Source organism: Mandrillus leucophaeus, unplaced genomic scaffold (assembly GCF_000951045.1).
Source record: "Mandrillus leucophaeus isolate KB7577 unplaced genomic scaffold, Mleu.le_1.0 Scaffold12, whole genome shotgun sequence".
NCBI lineage: Eukaryota > Metazoa > Chordata > Mammalia > Primates > Cercopithecidae > Mandrillus > Mandrillus leucophaeus.
Genome location: NW_012100320.1, coordinates 8,443,278 through 8,448,890, shown reverse-complemented (window position 1 = coordinate 8,448,890; position 5,613 = coordinate 8,443,278). Strand labels below are relative to the sequence as shown.

The window sequence follows — 5,613 nt, the reverse complement described above, 5'->3', positions numbered from 1 at the left end:
AATCTAGCCCTGGTTTTTACAGCCTTAGCTTCTGGCAAATCCTCCCTTAAATGCATCACTCTATCGGCCACTCTGATTAATTTGACCAACAGAAGGTGGGACTAAATCCATTTAGTTAGTGTCCTATAGCATTTAATTAAAGTTACTACCAACAGGATCCATGCAGCGAGACGAGACTAACCTGCAGCACTGGCCTCAGCCATGACCGCCCCAGGGTCCTGGATCCAGCCAGATGAACGGATGCCATCAACAACCTGGGTCTACCTTAGAAAGCCAGGTGGATACATATCTCTGCTGACCTTTCCACCCAGCTCAAGGCAGTGATCCAGGTAGAGCAGGATGTATTTGGAATTGCAGAGACTCCATCTTGGCCTACAAGGAAAAGGTGTAGGGTAATTCTATAGTCATCTGTCACAACCCTGGTCAGTGAGCGGAGGCTGACACGAATGCTTTCCAGGGCCCAGGCCAAGGTGGGGTCAGCAGAAGTCAGGGACAAATTTCATGCCTCCTTTTCTAATTGGAGAGGTCCCTTTATAGGGAAAACAGTTCACAGGGTACCCATAAATAATGACTTGGTTTTCTGTCTGGGAAGGTCACTGTGTTTGCAGTAGGGAGACAAGTTAACATCTGGCTTCCACACAATTCACAGTTATACTCCCTGGGATGCATATGGTGCCCCCAGAAAGGAAGTATTGTTCACAGTTGCTGGGGATCCCCAAATGGGACTACATCAGCTGGAGGCACAGGTTGACTGCCTCCAATATGCCCTCTCCATGGGTGGTAAGGCTTAGGATTTTCAGTTCCAATAATGGAGTCCCTGTTTTCAAAGATTCTGTCTGAGGACTGTCTGTCCAACTTGTCCTGTCTGTCTACATTCCTCGTCAGGTGACATTCTCTTGCCCCATGGAATGATTGAGCAAATAGTATGAGAATGTGGTTGGGAAAGTTATCCAGAGGTACTGGCAGGTGCTTTGCATGGGAAGTGCAGGAGCTGGGGTTAAGGGGAGTGGGGACCAAGCCATGGTTGGAGCCAGTGGGAGGGGCCAGCAGAGCCAGCAGTCAGTTACATTAAGGCACTTGAACAGTTTGAGAGAGCAGCACCAGAGCCTTGCTCTTGGGAGAAAGACTCCAGGAGCGGTTCTGAAAGACAAATTTCATCAGTGTCCCTTCCTTCCCTGTACCTCTAAGTACAAGTACAGGCTAAGGTATTCCCTCTGTGGGTGCCACAGTCAATGCCCTTCCTCCACTGACCTTCCAATAAATATAATATCACCCTTTTCCCAATACTCTCCTACTCACACATACATCTTTAATCCAGAAGTTTCAACTGCAAGAGTGACAAGAGCATTTTCATAAAACATGGAGAGATCCATTATATCCCCCACTTTTGTTGATGTGGGCCACAATAGGGGGCTGCATGAGCTGTGTACTCAGCCAAGTGGTCACTATCCTAATGACCTAAGGTCAGGTCAAGCCGACAAGAGAATCCAGGTGGCCAAACCAGAATTACATTTAACTCCTCCAGGCCTTCTTTGGGCTAGCCTGGGGCTGCTCCTAAGGGAAAGGAAGATGTGTCATGCCTAGAAGTGGTCAGGACAGAATCTTGAGTTTTCAAAATAAGTCTGATTACCCGCCCCTTCCACTTCATCACTTTTACCTTGATCATTACTCAGGAAGCAGTTGAGGGAAGAGAATCCCTTTCTGGACAGCAGCACTCAGTGACCACACTGCCTTACTAAGGTGTGTGGACCAGAAGGAGGTGAGCAGAGCACAATCAAAAGCAAGGGAGGAAGGGAGAGAAGGAGACAAAAAGGAGAGACCTTGCTCTGGCATAACCACATGCAACAAATTAATCTCCCATATTCCCATCTAAAACATCAGCATTCAGACTACTGCCCAGTTGTCCCCAAGGGTCCATTCTGATGGACACAACCACACAAAGGAAATGTCTGCCCTAAAGGTGAAAGTCTCTACCTCTATCAAGAGAGGAACCACTTGCTGTTTTGAAATGACAATTTTTCCATCTTCTACCCATCACGGGGTCAAGCACCTCCCTGTTCCTCCTCTCAGGCAGCTGGCATCCTGCCAGCATGCCACTCATTCAAAAGAGCTCTACCAGGGCCCAAAACAGCACAGGCAAGCTTCCCAGATGGCTGCTTAAATTTGACACAAAGGTACATTTTAGACTTTCTAGGGACAAGTACGCATTTCATATCCTTCAAGGAAGCCTCCATGATATTAATTTTTACAACTGAGTTGATGATAAAAATGAGGCAGCAGGAAAAAATCAGGCTACACTCACCGGCAAATACCTGCCCTCCCTGCTGATGTTGCAAATTAAGAACAGCGTTATAGGATATCTTGGGATGTGTCTCAAGGTTTGCCACTCCTGTAGCCCGACTTGGGCAAAGGGACCACGTCTTACCTGCCTGAATGCATGGCATGATGCAGGAATGCTAGTGGTTAGAACAAGGGGTCTTAGTTTGTAAAGAAAGCCTGCCATGTTTGGAAATGCCAAAGTGACATCATGGGGAGCAGAATGGCGCAGGAGTGAGAAATATCAACACCTAGAGTGTGTGCCTTGTCTCTGTCGCCACTCCCTCCCCACCCACCAACAATTAGCCTGACCTTGGTCTGAGATATTATACCAACTACAACTTTCACTGTTTCTTTGCTTAATTTGCTTCACTGCTGGGGGGGAAACAAGACCTGAAGACAAGTAAATGCAGCTGGTTTCTTTCGACCATCAAAGGCAGAACTGGATACTGCTGCATGGTGATTTTCAAGGCAATTCAAAATTCAAATCATCCAAAGCTGACTCCCTCCCGCCTCGCTCTCCTGCGCTCTCTCTCTTTATCTTTGTCTCTCTCCCTCTCTCTGCCTTTTGCACAACTTTGTTCACAAAGCAGAACTGTTCCCAACCTCCCATGCTCCACTTTGAAGCCAGCGCATGTTTTTCCACTTCACCCCTTCATCCTTCTGGGCAGCGGTTTCTGCCTCATCCAAAGGAATCAATGAGGAGGCTCAAATGCCAATCGTTTACTTTTTCTAAGAAGGGCTTCCAAGGTGCCAATGTGCTTCCCAGCCAAGATACCGCCTCTGGTGTGTGTTAGCTGGTGATAATAATACATCAGCCAGGTAGGGTGGACTCCAGAGGCCTGACTGGGCACAGCAAGGCATTCTTGAGTGCTCTGTAGCCGGGAAAGGAAATGATGGGGAAAGAAGTGACAGAGAAGCAGAATAGTGCTGGAGAAATGAATTTCATGGCCCATTATTTCAGTGGTGTGTGTTCAGAGTCCGCGGTGCACCTGGAGCTGGTTCCAAGTCCATCTCCTGCAGGAAGCCTTTTCGCATCCCCTCTGCTCCTCAGAGATCACCTGCTCCCCTTCCTGGGCAGTCCCGGCCCCCTCCACCTGGTCAGCCCCTTGGGTCCAGGTACACATGGCCTACTGTGTGTTAATTGCTCTGTGTGTATGGAAACCCAAACATAGTGCCTGATGCAGCATGGCGCTCCATGATGTAGTCCCTGTGCCCTTTGCCTCTGCCCTGTCTCCCTTCCTAGAAGTCAGCTCCATGACAAAAGAGGCCTCATCATACTCCAGTGGCCCCATCATACTCCAGTGGCCCCAAAACTCAGCCCAAGTCCTTCAATGTCTTGGTCACAGCCAGAATCCAATAACTACTTGCAAACTGCATAATGGTTTCCTTCAAACATTGTAAGAGCCTGCTTTTCTCTTTTAATGACTAAAGAAAGCCCACATGTTAAAAATCTTTCTGACCTCATCTCTGTTCCTACTTGCCCCAGGCCTCTAGACCAAGTAACCAAATTCCCCTTTATTGTTCTACCAAAGGGCTAGGCAGTTTCCAGTACAATTAAAAATTCAATGGTAAAGGGCTTCTCTTCTCCACTTAGTAACTGACTCACTTGGAGGAGCTAGGCCAGATTATACCCTCCTGAGTTCCTCCAACTCAATGCCCGGTTAGGATGTGCTGTAGCCAGGCCAACGAGGTCTCTAGAAATCCCTGAGATCACGAAAATAGAAAGTAAGACTCCACTGCCAGGTTGAGTTGTGCAAAGGGAGCTTTGAACAGTCTACAAAGCGCCCCTAGGCTGCAAGAGGAAGGCCTGGCCCCTGAAACCAGGTGGACTGATGTCTCCAGTAGGAATTTAATTAGAGTGGTCAGGGGAGGCCTAAAGCAGGAGGTGGGAGCTGAGGTTTGAATAGCAAGAAGAATCAGCCAAGGCAGGTTCTAGGGAAGGCCATTCCAGGCAGAGGGAACAACTAAGACACAGGCTCTGGGACAAGAGTAAGCTTGACATGTACAAGGAATGAAGAGAGAGACCATGCAGCTAGAACATGGTGGACCAGAGAAAAATGGAAGTTGGTGAAGAAGACAGGGCTAATTGTGTGGGGCCTTCCACTCCGTGGTAAGAAGTTTGAACCTTAAATGCAACAAAAGCAATTGAAGAGTTTTGTTTTTTAATTAAAAAGAGCATTATTTTGAGTGTTATTTCTGGCAGCAGTATGGAGAGTGGCTGTCTAGGCAACCTGGGTGGAAAGAGAGAGGTGTGTTAGGAAGCTGTTACAGTTGGCCATGGAGGACTTGATGGCTTGGGCCAGAGGGATGGAAATGGAGAGGAGTGGACAGATTCAGAATGTATTTTGAAGCTAGAACCAATAATTCCTACTGACAGATTGTGAGAGAAGAAAAGGGGAGAATCAAGGAGGGCTCTGGTGATTTTGTTTTGAGAAGTGGAGTTGGAGGTTAATGCCACTCACTCAGATGGTGGAGACTTGGAGAGAACCAGGTTTATGGGTGAAGCATCTAGCTTGGTGTAGGTGATGGCCAGGTGGTAGCTATTGACACCCTCATTGCTATTGTAGTGGATGCTGTGGTGTGCTCCCCATATCCCTTCTTCAGATCCAAGACCCCAATCTTCCAGCCGATGGGAAGGTCATAGTTATTACTCAGCAGAAACCTGCTCCCCTTCCGAGGCCATGCCTCCTCCCAAGGGGCCACAGCCAATGAAAGGCTGATGTGTAGACACACAGCCCAGTCTTCTGACCTAAATTGGAGACTACCCTAAAGGGCTATCCTTGTTCCAGAGGTTCCTAGAACAGCCAGGGCCTCTGGTGCAGCTGCACGTCTCTCAGCTTCTCCCTCTGCCCTCTCTGCCTCCTCACCTCCTTGCAGGTGATTTCCCACTTAGCACCCACCAGCTTCTCACACCACCTCTGTCTCAGTTTGGATCCAGAGAACTGAGTGTAAGACAACTATTCTTATCACCACAATCACTACCACCAGGTCATTTCTAGACTCCCATCCAATTTGAAAACTCTGTTATGAAGCATTCTGAAATAGCCATTCAAACTTCTTGAATGCCTACTGTCTAAAAAGGCCTAATTCCCATCTTTGTTCACCACAGCCCCCTCAGAAACAGCTTCCCATCCTAGATTTACTGAGAAAATTATGTTTATGTTGTCAATGCTTTGCCTGTAGGCGCACATTTGTACAAGTCAGACCCCGGGTCCTGGTGTTGAGAAGGGGCCGGTACCCAGTGAGTTGTCAGACCCCAGGTCCTGGTGTTGAGAAGGGGCCGGTACCCAGTGA

At 48.1% G+C, this 5,613-nt stretch overlaps 1 long non-coding RNA gene across 1 annotated transcript in view; it reads right to left on the bottom strand.

Annotated features, from left to right (window-relative positions):
- Window positions 1-4,464: 4,464 nt before the first annotated feature.
- Window positions 4,465-5,613, bottom strand: part of LOC105531145 — a 113,069-nt gene continuing 111,920 nt past the window's right edge. The window contains exon 5 of the long non-coding RNA XR_001004747.1: window positions 4,465-4,550. This is a non-coding gene — a long non-coding RNA (uncharacterized LOC105531145). The remainder of the gene's footprint in view (window positions 4,551-5,613) is intronic.